Source organism: Scyliorhinus canicula, chromosome 12, assembly GCF_902713615.1.
Source record: "Scyliorhinus canicula chromosome 12, sScyCan1.1, whole genome shotgun sequence".
In the NCBI taxonomy this organism is placed as follows: Eukaryota; Metazoa; Chordata; class Chondrichthyes; order Carcharhiniformes; family Scyliorhinidae; genus Scyliorhinus; species Scyliorhinus canicula.
The window spans coordinates 100,506,296-100,533,707 of NC_052157.1; positions in this window are offsets into that span (position 1 = coordinate 100,506,296).

Here is a 27,412-nt window from a genome sequence, read left to right on the forward strand (position 1 = left end):
CTCCACCAGCTGTTCCATCACCACTGGGCGGGCAGCACTGCCCCCTTGCCACCGCCATCTTAGCAATGGCGACCACAAAAACTGTCCTGCCTCAGCTGCTGTTTCTTTCTCGTGGCACTCCTCGTCCTCTGATCCATACACCAATCTCACCAAAGAAATATCACCTTCCCTGGGCACTCACACACCTTTTGTACTCAATGGGCGGCACGGTAGCACAGTGGCTAGCACTGTGGCTTCACAGGGTCCCGGGTTCGATTCCCGCTTGGGTCACTGTGCGGAGTCTGCACGGTGCTCCCCGTGTCTGCGTGGGTTTCCTGCAGGTGCTCCAGTTTCCACCCAAAAGTCCCAAAGACGTGCTGTTAGGTGAGTTGGATGTTCTGAATTCTCCCTCTGTGTACGCGAACAGGCGCCGGAATGTGGCGACTAGGGGCTTTTCACAGTAACTTCATTGCAGTATTAATGTAAGCCTTCTTGAGACACTAATAAAGTTTATTAAAGTAAAAAAAACCCTTATGGGTGCAGAAGGACCAGCAAAATCCACCATGAGTGGGAGCTATCAAATGTGCCACCACTCACTTCATGGCTGCAACCAGAGGTCTGGAAGCCCCAGATCTATGGGGAGTTACAGGCAAACCACATAATGTAACAAAACCCCAACCCAGGCTCAAGGAAGAACTACAAATAATGTAAGGGTCCTTCTCATTTATTCCCTTATTTTGTTTTCTTTTGTTTTGCTGTTGCACTTTTGATTTATGGATGATTTATTGTCAGAAGGATTTGGATAAGCTAGGAGAGTGGGCAATGAAGTGGCAAATAAATACAATTTGTAAAGTGTGAGGTTATGCACTTTGGAAGGAGGAAATTTAGGCATAGACTATTTTCTAAATAGGGAGATGCTGAGGAAATCAGAAGCACAAAGGGTCTTGGGAGTCCTGTTCATGATTCTCTTAAGGTTAATCTGCAGGTTCAGTCGGCAGTTAAGAAGGCAATGCAATGTTGCATCATGTCGGAGGCTAGAATACAAGACCAGGGATGTACCTCTGAGGCTGTATAAGGTTCTGGTCAGACCCCATTTGGAGTATTGTGAGCAGTTTTGGGCCCCTTATCGAGGAAGGATGTGCTGGCCTTGGAAAGGGTCCAGAGGAGGTTCCCAAGAATGATCCCTGGAATGAAGAGCTTGTCATAGAGGAACGGTTGAGGACTCTGTGTCTGTAACCGTGGAGTTAGAAGGATGAGGGGGGATCTTATTGAAACTACAGGATACTCGACGGACCTGGTATAGAGTGGATGTGGAGAGGATGTTTCCACTAGTAGTAAAAACTAGCACCAGAGGACACCATCTCAGACTAAAGGGATGCTCATTTAAAACAGAGATGAGGAAGAATTTCTTCAGCCAGGAGGGTGGTGAATCTTGTGGAACTCTTTGCCGCAGGAAGGCTGTGGAGGCCAAATCACTGAGTGTCTTTCAGACAGAGATAGATAGGTTCTTGATAATAACGGGATCAGGGATTATGGAGAGAAGGCAGGGAATGGAGATGAGAAACTATCAGCCATGATTGAATGGCGGAACAGCCACGATGGGCTGAGTGGCCTAATTCTGCTATTTTTTATGGTCAGGCCCTCAGGGCAAAAGAGGAAAAAATAAAACAGACTTAACCGAGCTATCCCAATGGATGACAACACTCATCAGTGGAGAGGAGAGCAGGTCACTCGGTCAACAAGACGTGGGGGGGCTCACCATACCCCACCCTTCCCAGGGGAACCATAGGATATCCACCAAGTTACAGAGGCCCGACCCATCAAAAGACCTCTGTGTATCAGAAAGACCAAGGAAACAAAATCCAGCCCTCCAAGAAGCCCCTCTCCACACCCTCAGAGAGGGACATCCCAAGCCCCAGGTTTAAGCGGATAACAGCCACATTACCAGACCTGGCCCTAACGGAGCACCAACTGAGACATAAAAATTATATCCCCAGCGCCTCCAGCACTCTCCATAAAACCTGCACCCCAATCGAGCCTGTACTTTCCAACCACATCCAGAGCAACACACCACAAGAGGCTGATTATTCCAGCCCTGGCCAAGAGTGAGGGGGCGGGGTTGGGGGGGGGGGGCACGGGGCTCCATCAGATACGATGCACCCAGCCTCCAAATCAAGCTTACCAGAGCATGGCAGCCAAATCTCAAACTCAATCGAGAATTCTATCTCCATCTCTCACCAGAGACCAGGCTTAGGGGGAAACCTGCTCAGCCCTCGTCTCCCGAACCCGTCAGGATACCCGACACACCCACACAGCAGGTTTTTGACGACATGAAGGTGGCCCCTGACCAGGGTCAGTGCTCCATCAAGTGCAAGAACCCTCTCCATGCACCTCCACTGTCTTCTAAAGGTACTCTGTAGTCCCTCAAAGTGAGTTCTGACGACCTGCGTCGCAGAGCCAAAATTTTCAGTCGAGGCAAACATCTTCAATGGCGGCCATTATCCGATGCACACAGCCAGCATGGCCAAGGTGAAGCCCGATCAGTAGCAGCTGTGCCATGTCCAGCTGGGCTCCACCCTAGCTCACTCCCACTGCCACAGAAAAAAAACGGTAGCATTGTGGATAGCACAATGGCTTCACAGCTCCAGGGTCCCAGGTTTCGATTCGGCTTGGGTCACTGTCTGTGCGAGTCTGCACATCCTCCCCGGTGTGCGTGGGTTCCTACGGGTGCTCCGGTTTCCTCCCACAGTCCAAAGATGTGGCAGGTTAGGTGGATTGGCCATGATAAATCGCCCTTATGTCCAAATTGCTCTTAGTGGTTGGTGGGTTACTGGGTTAGTGGGATAGGGTGGAGTGTTGAACTTGGTTAGGGTGCTCTTTCCACGAGCCGGTGCAGACTCGATGGGCCGAATGGCCTCCTTCTGCACTGTAAATTCTAGGATCTATGATCTCAGCTCTTTCAAAACAAAAGACCAATCTGGACTTCCTGGATACGGAACAACCATGTAGCCCACGAAAAGACAAAGGGAAAAGTGCATCAGGATGAGACGACAGATTAAAATGCAAGAAAAGCCGGAGCTCACAAAAACGGAGTTGTTCACATCACATGATACCCCTCCCCCCAAGCCAACATTATTTAATGTGGATTAATGTAGTATTCGGATGAGGGGAAATTTACATTTATACCATGGAGGGAACAGATAAATAGAGTCACCTCAGTTAACAGCTGATAGGAGCAGGAGAAGACCAGATGGCCCCTCATGCCTGCTCCACCATTCAACCTGATCATGGCTGATCTAGGGCTTCAATTCCGTTTTTCCACCCGCTTTCCAAATCCCTTGATTGCCTGGGTCTTAAGAAGAGAGCAGCTATCTTGAGTTAATTATGTGTCCAGCTTCATCTGCTTTCTGTAGCAATAGCAGGGCTGACTAATCTGAGTCTCAGCCTATATAAATACAGGGGTCTAAGTAAGAATTGTACTGAGTGTGACTTTACAGAGTGAGTAGCTGGGAGTTTGGGTGAGAGAAGTGAGTTCAATGAAGTTTCATGTTGTCAGTATCACGTTCTTACTTTTGTGCAGAGGAAGAAGATGATTGGTGAGTAACTGGGAAGTTTTTCTACTTACAATAAATCGTTTCAAAAGTTAAGGTATAGCTGGGCAGCTCACAGTGTGGAATGTACATCCTGTGGTATGTGGGAAGTCATGGATGCCCATGTGTCCTTGACAAAAACATCTGCAGGAAGTGTCATTAGCTGCAGAAACCTGAGCTTCGTGTTTCAGAACAGTGACTAGATTCACTTTGGTGCATTCGCGAAGCAGAGAACCACAATGGATGACATATATACAGAGGTAGTCATATCGCAGGTTAGGAGCTTGCAGGTAGAAAGAGAACAGATGACCGCAAGACAGTCTAAGAGAACCAAAATGGTAGTGCAGGATCTATCTTGCTTCTTAGTTAGTTTACATTTGAATGCTGTGAGCAAGAGGTTCCTCAGAGGACTGTAGGAAGAGCCAAGTTCATGATACCATGGTGGTTCAGCTGCACAGACCGAGAGAAAGAATAGTTGAATGCTATAAAGGTCGGGGATTCATTAGTTATGGGAACAAACAGATATTTTCTGCCGTAGATGTGACTCCAGTATGGTATGTTGCGAATATGTGGAAGGAAGTTTGAGCAATTGAACACATGGTGGTGGAGAGAGCACATCTGATTTCTGAGGCATTGGGATCAGGTTTGAGGGAGGTGAGGACCTTTACAAGATGGATGGTTTACACCTTAGGAGGACCAGGACTACATCATCAAAGGGGATTTACTAGTGCTGTTGGGGAGGGTTTAAACTAGATTGGCAGGGGAGTGGGAAACCTGACAGGAAGGGCAGATTGGAGGGAAGCAAAATTGGTATCAGGAAGTAGAAAATTAGTAAGGGGAGTTCGAAGGTGGATAAAGCAAAGACAAGTATATAATAAGAATCAGAATGTGAAAGAACATTAAAGCTAAGGGCATGCTATCTGAATATAATGCTGCATTCACAACAAGATAGATGTTTTGGAGGATAAATAGAGGGAAATGGATTATGGTTTAATTGCTATTACAGAGACATGGTTACAGGACGACTAAGACTGGAAGCGGAAAATCAAGGATACTCATCATTTATGAAAGAGGAAAAGAAGGTGGGGTAGCACTGTTAAAAAGGGATCGGACTGGTACATTACTTTTTAATTTCTTCCAATTAAGGGGCAATTTAGCCTGGCCAATCCACCGACCTTGCACATCTTTGGGTTGTGGGGGCGAAACCCACGCAAACACAGGGAGAATGTGCAAACTCCACACAGACAGTGACCCAAAGCCGGGATCGAACTCGGGACAATCGGCGCCGCGAGGCAGCAGGGCTAACCCACTGGACTAGTACATTACTGAGACAGTGATCTTAAATCAAAGGATCAAAATGTAGAATCAGTTTGGGTGGAGTTACGAAACAGCAGGGGCAGCAAACATTGGTGGGAGTTGTTTATAGTTCACCAAATTGTACTGGTAATGTTGGACACAGTATAAGTCAGAAAATTAGAGATGCATGCAACCCCGCTGTTTAAGACAGGAGAGGGAGAGAAAGTGGAGAACTACAGACCTGTTAGTTTGATGTCAGTTGTAGGGAAAATGGTAGAATCTATTCGAAAGGATGTGACTTTGAAGATACGATTGGGCAGAGTCAACATGAATTTATGAAATGACACCATGTTTGACAAACCTGTTGGAGTTTTTTGAGCGTGTTACTTGTAACATAGATGAAGGAGAGCCAGTGGATGTGGTGTATTTGGATTTCAGAAGACGTTTGATAAAGTCCCATACAGGAGGTTACTAAATAGAATTACAGAACATGGGACTAGGGATAATATACTGCTATGGATTGAGAATTGGTTAAGAGACAGAAAGCAGATGGTGCAATTTAACAGAAACAGAAACAGAAAGGATGAGGGGGGATCTTATAGAAACATTTAAAATTATGAAGGGAATAGATAGGATAGATGCGGGGCAGGTTGTTTCCACTGGGCGGGTGACAGCAGAACTAGGGGGCATAGCCTCAAAATAAGGGGAAGTAGATTTAGAACTGAGTTTAGGAGGAACTTCTTCACCCAAAGGGTTGTGAATCTATGGAATTCCTTGCCCAGTGAGCAGTTGGAGGCTCCTTCATTACATGTTTTTAAGGGTAAGATAGAAGTTTTTTGAAGAATAAAGGGATTAAGGGTTATGGTGGTTTGGGCCGGCAAGTGGAGCTGAGGTCCACAAACGATCAGCCATGATCTAATTGAATGGCGGAGCAGGCTCGAGGGCCAGATGGCCTACTCCTGTCTCCTAGTTCTTATGTTCTTATGTTCTTATGAAACAGAGTTCCATTTCAGACGTTTAGCCTGGTGTTTCCTGGCACATAGCAGCGCCCAGAACCACCCCCGCTATTAAATGCTTTATTACTGGTCCTGAGTGAGGAACATTGGTCCGAGGCCACATTTAGCCCATTCCTGCACTACGAGCTCCACTCACCAGTGCAGGAAGAGATCTGGTACCCCCATCTCGGAATCCCACCTTATAAGGGGAGGACATCCTCGGGGTCGATCCCCAGCGCAAGAAAATTGCCACTCAGGCATCGTGGCACTGCCAAGCCTGCCAACCTCGGCAGTGCCCCTGCTAGACTGGCTGTGCCACCTGGCCACCCTGGCTCCCACCCACACACTCTCTCTCCCATTACACACACTTTCTCTTCACCCTACACACACCCTCCCTTCTCCCACACACAGTCTCTCCCTCCACACACCTGTTCTCTTCCCCTTGCAAACCTCTTCCCCTCGCCACTCTCTCTTCAATGGGAAAGCCCAATGACAAGCGGCAGGAAGATAGAATCCCTGTGCCAGAGAACAGGGTGCCGCTATGGAACTCGCGGCTAGGGACCGAGAAGAATCTCGCCCAATGTTTTTAATTAACTAAAGGTAAAGTCACCATAGTCCCAAATATGACCGTAGGCTGCTTTCCCCTTTAGGGTGGTGGTGATTTAACTTGAGGATCACCCCTCAGGTGAGGAGCAAGGGTTGTGAATAACCTCATCCAATATGGGAATTGAACCCATGCTGTTGGCCATTGCCTGTATCACAAATCAGCTGTCTAGCCACACTGAGCTAAATCAGCCCCCAGCTGGGGGACCCGAGAATCCCGCCAATGCTTCTAATTAATTAAAGGTAAAGTCACCATGTTCTCAGATAACCATAGGCTACTTTCTGCTTTGAGGGGGGGACTGACTTGTGGTGATTTATCTAAGGCTCACCACACCGCTCAGGTGAGGGGCAAGGTTGAGAATAACCTCAGCTGGTACAGGAATTGAATCCATCGGCTGTTGGCAATACTTTGCATCATAAACCAGCAGTCTAGCCAACTGAGCTAAATCGGCCCCCATTAAGCTACTCTGCAGGGAAGCCTCTTTATGTAAATAAAAGTCATTAGCCCAAGCTCTTATGATGCTTTAATTGCCACCCCTGGCTCACAAAAGCCTGGCTATCTTGCAAATCAAGATTTTTAAAAACACCACTGCAGCAATCAGACACAGCAAAGCTTTTAGCCCTTACTACACCTAATACAGTATAATACAATCTATTCTGAAATTCCTACATTCATTACACTACTCCACCAATGTGAGAGAGGATATGAAGCAGAATGTTGGGCATTGATGAGGGGTGACAGAGATGGGGGAACTCGCACAAATTCTGCACACTGTTTCACAGCCTGGCTTGTGCTCTATGATCCACCAGTTGACATACTATCTAACAACCTATATTCTGCTCTATTTGAGGACACACCAATGAAATATCTTGTTCAACTAGATCATAGGAGGCAGAGAGTAGCATGGAAGGGTGCTTTTCTGATTGGAGGGCGGTGACTAGCGGTGTCCGCAGGAATCAGTGCTGGGACCTTTGTTGTTCGTAGTATATATAATGATTTGGAGGAAAATGTAACTGGGTCATGATTAATAAGTTTGCAGACGACACAAGGTTGGTGGAATTGCGGATACGATGAGGATTGTCAGGTGATACAGCAGGATTTAGATCGTTTTGGAGACTTAGGAGGAGAGATGGCAGATGGAGTTTAATCCGGGACAAATGTGAGGTAATGCATTTTGGAAGGTCTAATGCAGGTAGGGAATATACAATGAATGGTAGAACCCTCAAGAGTATTGACAGTCAGAGAGATCTAGCTGTACAGCTCACCAGGTCACTGAAAGGGCCAACACATGTGGAGGAAGGTAGTCAAGAAGGCATACGGCATGCTTGCCTTTATTGGCCGGGCCATTGAGTATAAGAATTGGCAAGGTCATGTTGCAGCTGTATAGAACCTTAGTTAGGCCACACTTGGAGTACAGTGTTCAATTCTGGTCGCCACACTACCAGGAGGATGTGGAGGCTTTAGAGAGGGTGCAGAAGAGATTTACCAGGATGTTTCCTGGTATGGAGGGCATTAGCTATGATGAGAGGTTGGTTAAACTCGGTTTGTTCTCACTGGAACAAGGGAGGTTGGGGGGCGACCTAATAGAGTTGTACAAAATTATGAGGGGCATAGACAGAGTGGACAGTCAGAGACTTTTTCCCAAGGTAGAGGGGTCAATTACTAGGGGGCATAGGTTGAAGATGCGAGGAGCAAGGTTTAGAGGAGATGTACAGGCAAGTTTTTTACACAGAGGGTAGTGGGTGCCTGGACTCGCTGCCGGAGAGGGTGGTGGGAGCAGGGACGATAGTGACGTTTATTGGGCATCTTGACAAATACATGAATAGGATGGGAATAGAGGGATACGGACCCCGGAAGTGTAAAAGATTTTAGTTTAGAGCGGGCAGGCATGGTCAGCACGGGCTTCGAAGGCTGAAGGGCATTGTCTTGTTATGCTCTTGACGTAGCATAAGCTGCTTCCTTGACGTGCACTCTGACAAAGGAAGGTTCAGACGGGGAGATAGCTTCAACACGTTTATTGAACTATTAACAATTCTCCTACTTGGATTTGACTCTACTTGGTAATCCTTCTATAGCTATTCAGACTGACGAACCAGTCTGCTACAATCCACGTGGTGGGTGTGATGTTTCAATCAACCCTGTATCTGTACTCACTAGAGTGTCTCCACTGGAAAGAGGAAGATCATGTGTGCTGTGTCCTTTATATATGGGTTGGTGTAATGCCCTCCTGTGGTGATGTCACCTCTGTGTGTATCGTGGAATGCCCATTGGTCGTGTCGTATCTTACTGACGTATTGTTTGAATGTCTGTGTGTCATGTCTCTGGTGCTCCCCTCCTTGTCTAGCTAGTCTACGTGTATTTACATTACCCCCTTGTGTATTTACAGTGATGCATATCGCCACAGGCATGTTCCTGTTTTTTACTTGTTCTTATTGTTCTTTGTTCACCAGTGTTGTTGGAATATCAAACATCCTTCTCTGTTTTGTCTCTGTGCTGGGCTTTTAAATGGACAGGGTGAAATCATGTTGTACGTGGCCACATCACACCCACTCCTGTGCGCTGGAGAGATTTGAAACATGGAAGTAACAAATGGCAATCAGGTATCCCAGTGATGAATTAAACCATTCCTGCCCATCCCTATTCCTCCATTCTCTGTTACTGTCTCTGGTTTAATGTGCAAGGCCTACGTGTCCTAAAGCTTTTAATCAACCTACAACCCTCAACATGACAGAAGCTTGCTTTAATAACTAATCAGAAAATCTCCACAAGGTAAACAATTTGGCATTTGTGTTTTTTGACCTTGAAACAATTTTTCTGTGCGCCACATTTAAGCAGGGGTGAGGCCTCAGTCAGGATATTTCTGGTAATGTTTCCCCTGAACGTTTGGACCATCGTATATCACTGCATGGTGCTGTTAATCTTGTCTTGGAAAGTAAAACTGATTGGCCGGTCTCATCATTTCTCTCCATAACTCTATCATTCGCTGCACATCTCATATGGGACGGCACCCCGGTAGACACGTGGATAGCACTGTTGCTGTCACCAGGCACCCCGAGACCCTGGTTCGCTTCCCGGGCCTTGGGTCCACTGTCTGTGCGGAAGTCTGCACATTCTCCCTGTGTCTGCGTGGGTTTCCTCTGAGTGCTCCCGTTTCCTCCCACAGTCCTGAAAGACGTGCTGTTAGGTAATTAGGACATTCTGAATTCTCCCTCTGTGTACTTGAACAGGCACCGGAATGTGGCGACTGGGGCTTTTCACAGTAACTTCATTGCAGTGTTAATGTAAGCCTACTTGTGACAGAAAAGACTATTATTATTATCTCATCGTCACCATGGACTCATCCATTCGCAGCTCCAGAGCTCTCAAAGCCTTCGGGAACTCTGCCAGATTGCCGCACATCTGCTGCTGCTTGTCCAAATGCAGTGCCCCAAATTCTTCTTGTAAGGCCCTATCACAGAGTACTGTGACTGTCCTACACCCCTTGGAGGGGGACTGCCTCAGTCACCTCCTCCTGCACACTAAAACTGTGCTCCTCGCCCAGTGCTCCGACTCCAAAACCTCGGATGGATCCATTGACGTGCAAATATCTGTGCTAGTGCCTGATGAGCTGTTCTGGTGTGACACTGCTCACTCAGACATGTTTCCCTCCTCTTGCTGCCCGAGGTGCTGCTCCACTTCACTCCTGTGGGTGGAATCACAAACCTGGGACCTGTGAGACATTCAATAGGTTGATGAGAGGAAGGCAGAGGGGTTCTCATCATTTCTCATTTCTCTCTTCACTGCATCCCAATGCTCATGATACTGTCCAACTGGGCTTTGCTCACAGGTTCAGTGCCACTCTTCCTCCTTCCAGCCTTCCCCTACGCCCAAAACACAACCATTCTCCAATATCCATCACCATGGCAACTGCCTCCACTTCATTACTGGGAATGCCTCTTCCACGGACATGTGCACCTGGACACATTCTCTCAATGTGACTCTAGCGATTTCTACGGACCTCTCCTCCGAGGCCTGAGTTATTCTCAGCATTGGGGTTGTTCCCCCCCCCCCCCCCCCCCCCCCCTGCTCCCCGGTCCTGTCTTTCACAGATGTTGTGTGCCCGTTTCTCCTTCAAGGTCAAAAAGGGAGGGGGCTGACTTTTGTTTTCTAAATTTAGAGTGCCAAATTATTTTTTTTCCAATTAAGGGGCAACTTAGCATGGCCAATCCACCTACCCTGCACATCTTTGAGTTGGGGGGGTATGACCCATGCAGACATGGGGGGAATGTGCAAACTCCACACGGGCAGTTACCCGGGGCCGGGATCGAACCTGGATCCTCAGCACCGTAAGCAGCAGTGCAAACCACCGTGCCACCCTAAAGGGGGAGGGGGTGATGAGGTGGTTTTGTGCTGAACGGCGATAAGATTCACCTTCATCTTGTTTGAAATGGCATATCCTCTTTGGCAGCTTTGCCTATTAACACTGGGCACTGTGCCATTGACCTGAGCACACACTATTCCAAGGTTGAGGGACATCATGTACCCAGTGGCCCCTGATGTTTTCCATGTTACAGGCGTTGCTCCAAGCAGGGACAATAAATAGGAACATACAAACATATGTTTTTTTTTAATAAACAATTTTATTCCCCCCGAATGGCTGCCACCTCTGGGCGAACCCCGATAGTGAACCTCTCAAGGCGAACTTAACCTTTTCTAGACCGAGAAAGCTCGCCATGTCCGATAACCATGCTTCGGTCTTCAGGGGCTTTGAGTCCCTCCATGCCAACAGTATTCGTCGCTGGGCTACCAGGGAAGCCAAGGCCAAGACGTCGGCCTCCTTCTCCTCCTGGACTCCCGGGACGCCCCAAAGATTGCCACCCCAGGACTCATTACCACCCCAGTTTTAAAACCCGGGACATGATGTCTACGAATCCCTGCCATTACCCCCTGATGTGGAGATGCCGACGTTGAACTGGGGTGAGCACAGTAAGAAGTCTTACAACACCAGGTTAAAGTCCAACAGGTTTGTTTCAAACACGAGCTTTTGGAGCACTGCTCTTTCCTCGGGTGAATGAAGAGGTATGTTCCAGAAACATATGTTTGACAAATTCAAAGATGCCAGACAATGCTTAGAATGCGATCATTTGCAGGTAATTAAACCTTTACAGATCCAGAGATAGGGGTAACCCCAGGTTAAAGAGGTGTGAATTGTCTCAAGCCAGGACAGTTGGTAGGATTTTGCAAGCCCAGGCCAGATGGTGGGGGGTGGATGTAATGCGACATGAATCCCAGGTCCCGGTTGAGGCCGCACTCATGTGTGCGGAACTTGGCTACAAGTTTCTGCTCAGCGATTCTGCGTTGTCGTGCGTCCTGAAGGCTGCCTTGGAGAACGCTTACCCAGAGATCAGAGGCTGAATGCCCTTGACTGCTGAAGTGTTCCCCGTCTGGAACATTCCTGTCTGCATTCCTGCCTGCTGATTGTCACGCGATGTCCGTCCCTTCTTGTCGCAGCGTCTGCATGGTCTCGCCAATGTACCACGCTTCGGGACATCCTTTCCTGCGGCGTATGAGGTAGACAACATTGGCCGAGTCACACGAGTATGTATCTCGTACCTGGTGGATGGTGTTCTCACGTGTAATGGTGGTATCCATGTTGATGATCTGGCACGTCTTGCAGAGATTGCCATGGCAGTGTTGTGTAGTGTAGTGGTTTCTGTTCTGAAGGCTGGGTAGTTTGCTGCAAACAATGGTTTGTTTGAGGTTGCGCGGTTGTTTGAAGGCAAGTAGTGGGGGTTAGGGGATGACCTTGGCAAGATGTTCATCTTCATCGATGACGTGTTGAAGGCTGCGAAGAAGATGTCGTAGTTTCTCCGCTCCGGGAAAGTACTGGACGACGAAGGGTACTCTGTCGGTTGTGTCCTGTGTTTGTCTTCTGAGGAGGTCGGTGCGGTTTTTGCTGTGGCGCGTTGGAACTGTTGATCGTTGAGTCGAGCGCCATATCCCGTTCGTACAAGGCACTTTTCAGCGTCTGTAAATGTCTGTTTCGCTCCTCCTTGTTTGAGCAGATCCTGTGTATACGGAGGGCTTGTCCATAGAGGATGGCTTCTTTAATGTGTTTAGGGTAGATGCTGGAGAAGTGGAGCATCGTGAGGTGTCCGTGGGCTTGCGGTAAAGCAAAGTCCATAGGGGATGTCTTCTTTAATGTGTTAAGGGTGGAAGCTGGAGAAGTGGAGCATCATGAGGTTATCCGTGGGCTTGCGGTAAAGAAGAACTAGAGACCCGACCATTCAGGAGAGATGTAGGAAGAACTTTTTTCCAATCGGTCCATCAACATCTGGAGCGGCTCCAAATTATCGTGCCTAAGAGCTAAAACACCCTCCTGCATGGCCTGTAGCAGCTGCTCCATTGTAGGCTGGGCTGTCGGCACCTTGCTCTGGACATCGGCCATATTGGTCTCTCTCACAGCCTCCACCGTGCCCTTGTTTGACCACTTCTTCTGCTGTTTACGGTCCCTCCGGCTTCTTAAGTCCATACAACTCTGTATGGGTTCAGTGCCTGAGAATTATTGCTTTCCATTTCCGCGCTCAAAAGCGCAAAAAAGTCGGGGGAAAAGGTCCAAAAGTCCGACCGAAACGGAAGCCACCAAATGTGCGACCTACTCCCTCATAGACGTCACCGGAAGCCATACGAACATAGGTTTGGGAGTAGGCCATTCAGCCCTTCAAGCCTGCTTCACTATTCAATCAGATCATGGCTGATCTGTGGCCTAACTTCATAGACCTGCCATTGGCTCATATCCCTTAATTCCTTTGCTCAACAAAAATGTATCTATCTCAGATTTAAAATTAACAACTGATCCAGCATCAATTGCAGTTTGTATAAGAGAATTGCAAACCTTGACCACCTTTTGTGTGCAGATGTTCTTCCTAACATCTCTCCTGAATGGTCGGGCCCCTCGTTCTAGAATCTCCACCCACTGGACACAATTTATCTTTATCTACCCAGTCTTTCCTGTTAATATCTTGGAGACTTTGATCAGATCACCCCTTGACCTTTTAACTTCCAGAGAAAGTAGGCCTAATTTGTGTAATCTCTCCTCATAACTTCACCTCTGAAGGATAGGCATCATTTTTGTTGCACTCCCTCCAAGGCCAAAATATCCTTCCTGAGGTGCAGTGCCCAGTTCTGCTCACAGTGACTCTAAGTGGAATCTTACCAGGGTTTTGTAAAGCTGCAGCATAACTTCTACATCCTTATACTCCATCCTCTAAATATAAAGGCCAGCATTCCATTAGCCTTGTCCATAGCATTTTAAAGATCTATGCATCTGAACCTCCAGGTCTCTTTGGACATCCACTGAATGTAGCTATATACCATCTAGAAAGTTCCCATATCTATCCTTTTTTGGTCCAAAATGGATAACCTCCCACCTGCTTACATTGAAATCAATCTGCTACAGTTTTACCTATTCACTTGGTCTATCACTATCCCTTTGTAATTTTGTTGTCATCTACATTGTCTACAATGCCACCAAACTTGTGTCATCGGCAAATTTAGATATATGTCTCACAATGCCATTATCCAAGTTGTTAATAAATAAGGTGAACACTTGATGCCCTAACACAATTCCTTGTGGTACACCACTAGTCACCTCCTGCCAATTTGAGTACCTACTCATTATCCCTGATTTTCTTCTTTCGCCCTTCTTAAAAAGCGGAGTGACATGAGCAATTTTCCAATCTAGAGGGACGATTCCTGAGTACCGGGAACTCTGAAACATTTTAATTTGGGCATCTACAATGTGCTCCTCTACTTTCTTTAACACCTTTGGATGGAAACCCTTGGGTCCTGGGGATTTGGCATTCTTTGGTTCCATCGATTTCCTCATTATCTATGTTTTACTTAAGTTCATTTTATTTAGTCCCTGTCCCCGATCTACTATTAATGTCCTCAGGACTTATGGCAAGCTATCTTCCTTTTGTACTGTAAATATTATAAGGATTTTTCTTGTTTCTTCCTGTTCCTTCCCTTATTTCTGCTTTCTTTCATTTTTGCAGTTACATTTCTGATCCATGGCTGATTAATCGACATGTGTCTTTAAGACAGCCTGTATCTTTAATTCAAGCAGAAGGAAGCAGTGGCCTGTGCCTTTAATTCAAACAGAAGGCTCTAGAAGGCTGTTCTGATTTAGACTGATGATTGCAGACGGGTTGGCTTCAATGCTAACTTGGTTTGATTGATTTGGATGATGGCCAATGAATTGGCCCAAAAGGTTCTGCTCTGCCTAGTAACAGGTGGTGATTGGGTATTATTCCACTTGAAGACCTTTCAGAGTGCCACAGTTCCAGTTTGGTTTGAATTTTGATTCTGGAAGCCTGATGAAAGGATCTAGCTAAATATCTCCAAAAATGATCCAACTAATTCTCTGCAGAAGGCCACTGTGAGGGGTGACTCTCTCTCCAGCTATTCTGGGTGCCGTTCTCTTGAGACTGCAGAGGTCCAAAGATGAACCACAAGCTGAAAGCAAGGTTTGAAGTGAAATAGAGTGTCTCTACAGAAATATAGAGGCTGAAATGCGAACTTCGATCTGAAGGCGCAGTTTGATGAGAAATAAAGGGCTGGATTCTCGCCGTGCCACATATCTGTTGCACACTGCCGGCGGGATGCTCCGTTACGCGGCTGGTCAATGGGGTTTGACATTGTGGGGCAGCCCCAAGCCGTCGGGAAACCCCCGGGCTGCCGGCAAAATGGAGCATCCCGCCCGCGGAGAATCCAGTCCAAAGTGTCTGTCCAGAAAGCCTGCTGTCTGTGAGTACTACATTTTCTAACCTATGGGGACCATGAATGAATGACTCTGCCATAGACTTTAATCAGCAAGTGTGCGGCACCATCTGAAGCAAAGACACTTATCTTTTGACCTTCATCCCTATTTGTGACGATAAGTGATTATTATTATTATTTTTACTCCTTTCCGCCCCTCTGTGTTTGCCTGTCTTGTGTATGTGGGTTTAAGGGTAGTTGCATTTACTGCATATTTCATGACAGCTCCATGAACAACACCCTTCCTATAGCTGACTGCAGCTCCGTGCTGGTGTGGGAAAGAGCAGGCCTGACTCCAGTCCATCCCTGTCTCCCCAGCATGAAAATAGGATAAGCTGACACTGCCAGCCCGCAGCCTTCAAAGATATTTAATTGGCTATAAAGCACTTTGGGACATCCTGCATTACTGAAATGTGCTTTATAAATGCAAGTTTTAGGGCAGCACGGTGGCCTAGTACATATAGAACATAGAACAGTACAGCACAGAACAGGCCCTTCGGCCCTCAATGTTGTGCCGAGCAATGATCACCCCACTCAAACCCACGTATCCACCCCATACCCGTAACCCAACAACCCCCCCTTAACCTTAATTTTTAGGACACTACGGGCAATTTAGCATGGCCAATCCACCTAACCCACACATCTTTGGACTGTGGGAGGAAACCGGAGCACCCGGAGGAAACCCACGCACACACGGGGAGGACGTGCAGACTCCGCACAGACAGTGACCCAGCCGGGAATCGAACCTGGGACCCTGGAGCTGTGAAGCATTTATGCTAACCACCATGCTACCATGCTGCCCAAAGTGGTTAGCACAACCGCCTCACGGCGCTGAGGTCCCAGGTTTGATCCCGGCTCTGGGTCACTGTCCATGTGGGGTTTGCATATTCTCCCCGTGTCTGCGTGGGTTTCGCCCCCACAACCCAAAAATGTGCAGAGTAGGTGGATTGGCCACGCTAAATTGCCCCTTAATTGGAAAAAATAATTGGGTAATCTAAATTTATTAAAAAAATAAAATAAATGCAAGTTTTTATTTTCCTGTCATTCAGACAGTCAGCAATTTGGTTAATCCTGTCAGCATGCGAATAATATTTCTTACCTCGGCTTTTTTCCATCTAATTTGACCTCAACTGCTTTAAATTTTAAGACAAACTCCTACACCCTATAATTTAGGAATGGTTCAGCCTGAAAATCCAGCCGTGAAATATATCCATAAATCCTGTTGTTGGAAAAACAAAAACATTTGTGTAGAATTGTGAAGCAGGTATATTTTAAACACTTCTCCTTTTGTTCTGGACTGCCGAAGTTTCATTAATATCCGCTGGTTAGGCTGCATGATGACCTCTTGCTGAAAGCAACCTCCCACATTTGGCTGCCTTCAGAGCAACCCAACCCAACACAAATAGGCCTTAGGCCCCACATTTCCATAGGCCTGCTTCTGATGCAGGTTGTTCTTTCCCTATCCCATTATGGCAAATGGCAGATTGCTGGCTCACGATAAGAACATGCCTCCTGCTTGAATTTCTAGACTCATGTTCTGTTGTGACAGTGAAAGTTTTGCCTGTCAGTCTAACGCTGGTTGCATAAGGTCTTCAGGCAGACTGTAATTTATTATTTGGCTCTGATACCGAGGGATGAATTTTCTGGTGTTTTGCAGATTAAAATTAGAGGAAGGATATTGCAAAAGATAGGTAGCATTCATGATCTGAAGTCCTGAGGGATGTCAAGTCTTCTGCTAGGACTGTACACCGCAAAACATTTGCATTCCAAATGATAGAATGATAAATGATAAATGACAGCACACAGGCTGTCTCTTGTAAAATAATAAAGTAATTGCAGGTGACCCACAGGATCTTTTCTGATAAATTGTCTATAAATAGGAACCTGGTGCTTATACAGGCTGGAATGCCTTTTCTCGATTAGGTAGCGTTGTGGTGTAAACTGAGCTCCTGGAACTGACTTCAAAGACACCAATTAATATTGTTCCAAGAAAAGCGATGAGGGATTCAAACTCTGTGATGATAAGTAGATTATGATCTGTGTTATCATCTGCATGCAAATAATAAAGATAGGAGTTATAGAGACGCGGTCACACCCAAGATGCAGGCAGATAGATGGGTGACCCCTAGAAAGGGCAGGCAGTCAATGCAGGAATCCCCTGTGGCTGTCCCCCTCTCTAACAGGTATACTGATTTGAATGCTGTTGAGGGGAAAACAACAGCAGCCAGAACAGTGGCACCACAACTGGCTCTGTTGCTCAACAGGTGAGGGCAAAGTGCAAGAGAGTGATACTTACAGGGGCCTCTATAGTAAGAGGCACAAATAGGCGCTTCTGTGGACATGAAAGAGACTCCAGGATGGTATGTTGCCTCCCTGGTGCCAGGGTCAAGGATGTCTCTGAACGAACACAGAACATCCTGAAGGAGGAGGGTGATCAGCAAGAGGTCGTAGTACACATAGGTACTAACGACATAGGCAGGAAGAGTGATAAGGTTCTGCAGAAGGAATTCAGGGATAATAATAATCACTTATTGTCACAAGTAGGCTTCAATGAAGTTACTGTGAAAAGCCCCTAGTCGCCACATTCCGGCGCCTGTTCGGGGAGGCTGATACGGGAATTGAACCAATGCTGCTGGCATTATTCTGCATTACAAGCCAGCTATTTAGCCCACTGTGCTAAACCAGCCCCTAATTTGGGAGGGTCCTGGCATCCCCAAAACTCACGCAGGGCCCCCCCCCCCCCCCCCCCGGGCCAGTCAGCAGAAGACAAACAATGCCAGCTTGGTAGTGCCAACCTGGAACCCTGGCAGTGTCCCTACCAGCTGGCAGTGCCACTTGGGCACAATGGCAGTGCCAAGCTGGCAATGCCAGGATGCCCAGGTGGAACCAGGAATGCCAGGGTACCATGCTGCCCAAAGGGCACGCACCGAGGGACTTCCGATCTCCTGGGAGACCCCCACGAGTGCCGTTCCATCTGGTCCCCTTTTGTGGAGACCATCACTGCACTGCACTCGCCCAAGGTCTTCAAGGGAGTTAGGCAGTAAACTAAAAACAGGACCTCTAGGGCTGTAATCTCAGGATTATTCCCTGTGCCACATGCCAGTGAGGCTAGAAATAGGAGCTTAGTGCAGCTAAACATGTGGCTAAACTGGTGGCATAGCAGGGTGGGTTTCAGATTTCAGGACCATTGGGATCTCTTCCGGGGCAGGTGGGACCTGTACAAGAAGGATGGGTTGCATCTAAACTGGAGGGGCACCAATATCCTGGATGGGAGATTTGCTACACTCACTCGGGAGGATTTAAACTAGTATGGCAGGGGAGTGGGAACCAGAAAGTTAGCTCAGAAGATGTAATAACTGAAGGGGAAATAGAGAACCAAATAAGAGAACAACATCACCCTCAGGCAGAGCAAAAAAGGTGACAATTGTGGCCAATGCAGGTTTGAGGGTGTTGTATCTAAATGCACGTAGTATACAAGATAAATGAGCCTGTTGCGCACATTGAAATTGGCCGGTACGATGTTGTGGGCATCACAGAGACGTGGCTGCAAGTGGATCAGGGCTGGCATCTAAGTATCAAGGATATGTGTCCTATCGAAAGGACAGGCAGATGGGCAAAGGGGGCGGGGTTGCATTGTTAGTAAGGAATGAAGTTAAATCGATAGCAAAGAGCGATATAGGATCAAAAGGCATAGAATCTCTATGGATCGAGTTGAGGAATCGCAAAGATAAAAAGACCCTGTTGGGAGTTATGTACAGCAGTAGGAGATTGTGGAGGCATTGGTGATGATCTTTCAGGAATCACTGGAGGCAGGAAGAGTCCCAGAGGACTAGAAAGTTGTTAATGTAACACTGCTGTTTAAGAAGGGAGGGAGGCAGAAGACAGGAAATTATAGGCCGGTTAGCCTGACTTCAGTCATTGGTAAGATTTTAGAGTCCATTATTAAAGATGAGATTGTGGAGTACTTGGCAGTGCATGATAAAATAGGACTGAGTCAGCATGGCTTTGTCAAGGGGAGGTCATGTCTGACAAATCTGTTAGAGTTCTTTGAGGAAGTAACAAGGAAGTTAGACAAAGGAGAACCAGTGGATGTGATTTATTTAGATTTCCACAAGGCCTTTGACAAGGTGTCATAGGAGACTGTTAAATAATTAGAGCTAGTGAAGTGTTGGCATCATTATCAGAGAAGGTATCTAGGGATCATGATGAGGTCGTAAAAAACATATTAAGTTCACATGAACTAGTGCCAGAAGTGTACACACAAAAGTTTAGAAATCTAAGGAAAAAAGCCAGGTCAGATATATATAGAATTCGAAAGAATTAAACCAAATACATTTGATAGATAGATAAGAGCATTAACAATAGACCAAACGTATGACGCTCTTAGGGAAATAATTATTTTGGTGGAATTTAAAGCTTTACTCCCCGCAGTAGTGAGAACTCATGTGGGAGAATGAAGAGTTAATACTGCTGGACTGGCAGCAGAAATGGCAGATGATTTTGAATTTCATAAAGCAAAGTTTGGTTTTCAACATCAATTTCAGGGCAGGGCATAGACTGAGTTCCAGGGTCTGGTTATAAGATGAGAAGACCATAAGACATAGGAGTCGAATTAGGCCACTTGGCCCATCGATTCTGCTCCGCCATTCAATCATGGCTGATATTTTCTCATCCCCATTCTTCTGCCTTCTCCCCATAACCCCTGATCCCCTTATTAATCAAGAAGGTGGGCTGGATTCTCCGCCCCGCCGCACCATATTTCGGCCCTGACCCGCCAACGGGATTCTCCATTACGCCGGCCGACAAATGGGGTTTCCCTTCGTGGGGCAGCCCCACTCCGACGGGAAACCCCCGGGGGCCGGCAAAATGGAGAATCCCGCCGGCGGAGAATCCCGCCCCTATCTATCTCTGTCTTAAAGACACTCAGTGATTTGGCCTCCACAGCCTTCTGCGGCAAAGAGTTCCACAGATTCACCACCCTCTGGCTGAAGAAATTCCTCCTCATCTCTGTTTTAAAGGATCGTCCCTTTAGTCTGAGATTGTGTCCTCTGATTCTAGTTTTTCCTACAAGTGGAAACAGCCTCTCCACGTCCACTCTAACCAGGACTCAGTATCCTTTAAGTTTCAACGAGATCCCCCCTCATCTTTCTAAACTCCAACGAGTACAGACCCAGAGTCCTCAACCGTTCCTCATACAACATGCTCTTCATTCCAGGGCTCATTCTTGTGAACCTCCTCTGGACCCTTTCCAAGGCTAGCACATCCTTCCTTAGATACGGGGCCCAAAACTGTTCACAATATTCCAAATGGGAGTCTGACCAGAGCCTTATACAGCCTCAGAAGTATATCCCTGGTCTTGTATTCTAGCCCTCTCGACATGAATGCTAACATTGCATTTGCCTTCTTAACTGCCGACTGAACCTGCACATTAACCTTAAGGGAATCGTGAACAAGGACACCCAAGTCCCTTTGTGCTTCTGATTTCCTAAGCATTTCTCCATTTAGAAAATAGTCCATGCCTAAATTCCTCTTTCCAAAGTGCATAACCTCACACTTTTTCACATTGTATTTCATTTGCCACTTCATTGCCCACTCACCTAGCTTGTCCAAATCCTTCTGCAGCCCCCTTGCTTCCTAAATATTACCTGTCCCTCTACAGATCTTTGTATCATTTGCAAACTTAGTAATAGTGCCTTCTGTTCCTTCTTCCAGATCATTAATGTATTTTGTGAAAAGTTGTGGTCCCAGCACAGACCCCTGACGTACACCACTAGTCACCTGCTGCCATCCTGAAAAAGACACCTTTATCCCCCACTGTCTGCCTTCTGCCAGTCAGCCAATTCTGAAAATGAAAATGATCCTCTATCCATGCCAGGAACTTACCCTTAACACCATGGGCTCTTAACTTATTTCAGTCTTCTATGCGGCACCTTGTCAAATGCCTTCTGGAAATCTAAATAAATCACGTCCACTGGTTCTCCTTTGTCTAACTTCCTTGTTACCTCCTCAAAGAATTCTAACAGATTTGTCAGACATGACCTCCCTTTGACAAAGCCGTGCTGACTCAGTCCTATTTTACAAAGAACAAAGAACAAAGAAAATTACAGCACAGGAACAGACCCTTCGGCCCTCCCAGCCTGCGCCGATCCAGATCCTTTATCTAAACCTGTCTCCTATTTTCCAAGGTCTACTTCCCTCTGTTCCCGCCCATTCATATACCTGTCTAGATGCTTCTTAAATGGTGCTATCGTGCCCGCCTCTACCACCTCCGCTGGTAAAGCGTTCCAGGCACCCACCACCCTCTGCGTAAAAAACTTTCCACGCACATCTCCCTTAAACTTTCCTCCTCTCACCTTGAAACCGTGACCCCTTGTAACTGACACCCCCACTCTTGGGAAAAGCTTGTTGCTATCCACCCTGTCCATACCTCTCATAATTTTGTAGACCTCAATCAGGTCCCCCCTCAACCTCCATCTTTCCAACAAAAACAATCCTAATCTACTCAACCTTTCTTCATAGCTAGCACCCTCCATACCAGGCAACATCCTGGTGAACCTCCTCTGCACCCTCTCCAAGGCATCCACATCCTTCTGGTAATGTGGTGACCAGAACTGCACGCAGTATTCCAAATGTGGCCGAACCAAAGTCCTATACAACTGTAACATGACCTGCCAACTCATGTACTCAATACCCCGTTCGATGAAGGCAAGCATGCTGTATGCCTTCTTGACCACTCTATCAACCTGCGTTGCCACCTTCAGGGCACAATGGACCTGAACTCCCAGATCTCTCTGCACATCAATTTTCCCCAAGACCCTTCCATTGACCATATAGTCCGCTCTTGAATTTGATCTTCCAAAATGCATCACCTCACATTTGCCTGGATTGAACTCCATCTGCCATTTCTCTGCCCAACTCTCCAATCTATCTATATTTTGTTGTATTCTCTGACAGTCCTCCTCGCTATCTGCAACTCCACCAATCTGAGTATCATCTGCAAACTTGCTAATCAGACCACCTATACCTTCCTCCAGATCATTTATGTAGATCACAAACAACAGTGGTCCGAGCACGGATCCCTGTGGAACACCACTAGTCACCCTTCTCCATTTTGAGACACTCCCTTCCACCACTACTCTCTGTCTCCTGTTGCCCAGCCAGTTCTTTATCCATCTAGCTAGTACACCCTGAACCCCATACGACTTCACTTTTTCCATCAACCTGCCATGGGAAACCTTATCAAACGCCTTACTAAAGTCCATGTATACGACATCTACAGCCCTTCCCTCATCAATTAACTTTGTCACTTCCTCAAAGAATTCTATTAGGTTTGTAAGACATGACCTTCCCTGCACAAAACCATGCTGCCTATCACTGATAAGTCTATTTTCTTCCACATGTGAATAGATCCTATCCCTCAGTATCTTCTCCAACAGTTTGCCTACCACTGACGTCAAGGTCACAGGTCTATAATTCCTTGGATTATCCCTGTTACCCTTCTTAAATAAAGGGACAACATTAGCAATTCTCCAGTCCTCCGGGACCTCACCCGTGCTCAAGGATGCTGCAAAGATATCTGTTAAGGCCCCAGCTATTTCGACCCTCGCTTCCCTCAGTAACCTGGGGTAGATCCCATCCGGTCCTGTGGAGTTGTCCACCTTAATGTCTTTTAGAATACCCAAAACTTCCCCCTTGCATATGACAACTTGACCGAGAGTATTTAAACATCCATCCCTAGCCTCAACATCCGTCTTGTCCCTCTCCTTTGTGAATACCGATGCAAAGTACTCATTAAGAATCTCATCCATTTCCTCTGAGTCCACGCATAAATTCCTTCTTTTGTCTTTAAGTGGGCCAATCCTTTCTCTAGTTACCCTCTTGCTCCTTACATACGAATAAAATGCTTTGGGATTTTCCTTAACCCTGTTAGCCAAAGATATTTCATGACCCCTTTTAGCCCTCTTTATTGCGCGTTTGAGATTCGTCCTACTTTCCCGATATTCCTCCAAAGCTTCATCAGTTTTGAGTTGCCTCGATCCTATGTATGCTTCCTTTTTCATCTTAGCTAGTCTCACAATTCCACCCGTCATCCATGGTTCCCTAATCTTGCCATTTCTAGCTTTCATTTTCACAGGAACATGTCTGTCCTGCACTCTAATCAACCTTTCCTTAAAAGACTTCCACATTTCAAATGTGGATTTACCCTTAATCAGCTGCTCCCAATCCACATTCCCTAGCTCCTGCCGAATTTTGTTATACTCTGCCTTTCCCCAATTTAGTACTCTTCCTTTTGGACCCCTCTTGTCCTTGTCCATGAGTATTCTAAAACTTACGGAATTGTGATCGCTATTCCCAAATTAATCACTGACTGAAACATCAACCACCTGGCCGGGATCATTCCCCAATACCAGGTCCAGTATGGCCCCTTCCCGAGTTGGACTATTTACATACTGCTCTAAAAAACTCTCCTGGATGCTCCTTACAAACTCTGCTCCATCTACGCCTCCAACACTACACAAATCCCATTCAATGTTGGGGAAGTTAAACTCTCCCATCACAACCACCCTATTGCTCCTACATTTTTCTATAATCTGTCTGCATATTTGTACCTCTACTTCATGCTCGCTTTTGGGAGGCCTATAGTAAAGTCCCAACAATGTTACTGCACCCTTCCTATTTCTCAGCTCCACCCATATTGCCTCAGTGCTCGAATCTTCCATCATGCCCTCCTTAATCACAGCTGTGATATCATCTCTGACGAGTAATGCAACTCCTCCACCCCTTCTACCTCCCTCTCTATCCCTCCTGAAGCATCTATACCCTGGGATATTCAGTTGCCAGTCCTCCCCTTTCCTCTACCAAGTCTCAGTAATACCAATAACATCATATTCCCAGGTACTAAGTTCATCTGCCTTACCTGCTACACTTCTCGCATTAAAACAAATGCACCTCAGACCACCTTTGCGTTCATCATCTCTTCCCTGTCTACTCTTCCCCTTAGTCACATTGAGTTTATTGTCTCGTACCTTACTGGCTTTAGTTGCTGCTTCTTTACTGACCTCTAACTTCTTAATCTGGTTCCCATCCCCCTGCCACATTAGTTTAAAACCTCCCCAACAGTGTTAGCAAAAGCACCCCCGAGGACATTGGTTCCAGTCCTGCCCAGGTGTAGACCATCCGATTTTTAATGGTCCCACCGTTTCCAGAGCCGGTTCCAATGTCCCAAAAATCTGAACCCCTCCCTCCTGCACCATCTCTCAAGCCACGTATTCATTCTGACTATTCTTGAATTGCTACTCTGACTGTCCCATGGCACTGGTAGCAATCGTGAGATTACTACCTTTGAGGTCCTACTTTTTAACTTATCTCCTAACTCCCTAAATTCTGATTGTAGGACCGCATCCCTTTGTCACTTGACAACAGCCCCTTCACAAACCACCTTCAAATTAGGCTGACTGCACTGCACGTATGCAAATCTCCCCGGAACAGCCAATCAGTAGCTCCGCTCTGCTGCCCTCTGCTGGATGCTTGCTTGCATTCGAACTCCTCGGGTCTCTTTTGCAGATACACCTTCAAATTAGGCTGACCGCACTGCACATATGCAAATATCCCTGGAACAGCCAATCAGTAGCTCCGTTCTGCTGCCCTCTGCTGGATGCTTGCTTGCACTTGAACTCCTCGGGTCTCTTTCGCAGGTACACCTGCAAATTAGGCTGACCGCACTGCACGTATGCAAATCTCCCCGGAACAGCCAATCAGTAGCTCCGCTCTGCTGCCCTCTGCTGGATGCTTGCTTGCACTCGAACTCCTCGGGTCTCTTTCGCAAGTACACCTTCAAATTAGGCTGACCGCACTGCACGTATGCAAATCTACCCAGAACAGCCAATCAGTAGCTCCACTCTGCTGCCCTCTGCTGGATGCTTTCTTGCACTCGAACTCCTCGTACTATGCACTTCCAAGTACTTTACGATCTCATCTTTAATAACAGACTCTAAAATCGTATCAATGACCGAAGTCAAGCTAACCGGCCTATAATTTCCCGTCTTCTGCCCCCCTCCCTTCTTGAACAGTGGTGTTACAGTAACCAATTTCAAGTCCTCAAGGACCCTTCCTGCCTCCAGTGATTCCTGAAAGATCACCACCAATTTCCTCAGCTATCTCTTTTCGGACTCTGGGGTGTAGTCCATCCGGTCCAGGTGAATTATCCACCTTCAGACCTTTCAGTTTCCCTAGAACCTTCTCTTTAGTGATGGCCACTCCTTCACATCTGCCCCTGATTCTCCTGGAGCTCTGGCCTCCCACAGGTGTCTTCCACCAGGAACACCAATGCAAAGTAACTTTTCAGTTATTCTGCTATTTCTTTGTTTCCTATTATTTCTCCTCCACCCATGTTATGGGGCATTGACTGACTGGGTTCCAGTGTTAGGGCGGGACATTGACTGGTCTCCAGGGTCTGGGCATGGGACATTGACTGGGTTCCAGTGTCAGTGCAGCGAATTGACTGGGTTCCAGTGTAAAGACGTGGCATTGATTGGATTACAGGGTCTAGACATGGGGCATTGACTGGGATCTAGTGTCAAGGCAGTGCATTGACTGGGTTCCAATGTCAGGCTTAGGCAGTGACCAGGCCTGAGGGTCTGGGGTATGGTCTGGGCTTTAGTGTCAGGGTGGGACATTGACTGGGTTCTAGTGTCAGGGCTGGGGCTTTGGGTTCCGGTTTCAGTGTTGGGAGTGGGGCATTGAGTGAGTTACAGTGTTGGGGACAGCATCTTCACTGGGATCTAGTGTTGGGAGTGGGGCATTGAGTGAGTTACAGTGTTGGAAGTGGCACCTTCACTGGGTTCCAGTGTTGGGAGTGGGGCATTGAGTGAGTTACAGTGTTGGAAGTGGCATCGTCACTGAGTTCCAGTGTTGGGAGTGGGGCATTGAGTGAGTTACAGTGTTGGGGACAGCACCTTCACTGGGTTCCAGTATTGGGAGTGGGGCATTGAGTGAGTCACAGTGTTGGGGACAGCATTTCACTGGGTTCCAGTGTCAGGAGTGGGACATTGAGTGAGTTACAGTGTTGGAGACAGCACCTTTACTGGGTTCCAGTGTCAAGAGTGGGGCATTGAGTGAGTTACAGTGTTGGGGACAGCATCTTCACTGGGATCCAGTGTTGGGAGTGGGGCATTGAGTGAGTTACAGTGTTGGGGCCAGCATCATCACTGGGTTCCAGTGTTGTGAGTGGGGCATTGAGTGAGTTACTGTGTTGGGGCCAGCATCATCCCTGGGTTCCAGTGTTGGGAGTGGGGCATTGAGTGAGTTACAGTGTTGGAAGTGGCATCATCACTGGGTTCCAGTGTTGGGAGTGGGGCATTGAGTGAGTTCCAGTGTTTTGGACAGCACCTTCACTGGGTTCCAGTATTGGGAGTGGGGCATTGAGTGAGTCACAGTGTTGGGGACAGCATTTCACTGGGTTCCAGTGTCAGGAGTGGGACATTGAGTGAGTTACAGTGTTGGAGACAGCACCTTCACTGGGTTCCAGTGTCAAGAGTGGGGCATTGAGTGAGTTACAGTGTTGGGGACAGCACCTTCACTGGGTTCCAGTGTTGGGAGTGGGGCATTCAGTGAGTTACAGTGTTGGGGACAGCGTCTTCACTGGGTTCCAGTGTTGGGAGTGGGACATTGAGTGAGTTACAGTGTTTTGGATAACACAGTCACCGGTTTCCAGTGTTGGGAGTGGGGCATTGAGTGAGTTCCAGTGTTTTGGACAGCACCTTCACTGGGTTCCAGTATTGGGAGTGGGGCATTGAGTGAGTCACAGTGTTGGGGACAGCATTTCACTGGGTTCCAGTGTCAGGAGTGGGACATTGAGTGAGTTACAGTGTTGGAGACAGCACCTTCACTGGGTTCCAGTGTCAAGAGTGGGGCATTGAGTGAGTTACAGTGTTGGGGACAGCATTTCACTGGGTTCCAGTGTTGGGAGTGGGGCATTGAGTGAGTTGCAGTGTAGGAAGTGGCATCGTCACTGGGTTCCAGTGTTGGGAGTGGGGCATTGAGTGAATTACAGTGTTGGAGGTGGCATCATCCCTGGGTTCCAGTGTTCGGAGTGGGGCATTGAGTGAGTTACTGTGTTGGGGCCAGCATCATCCCTGGGTTCCAGTGTT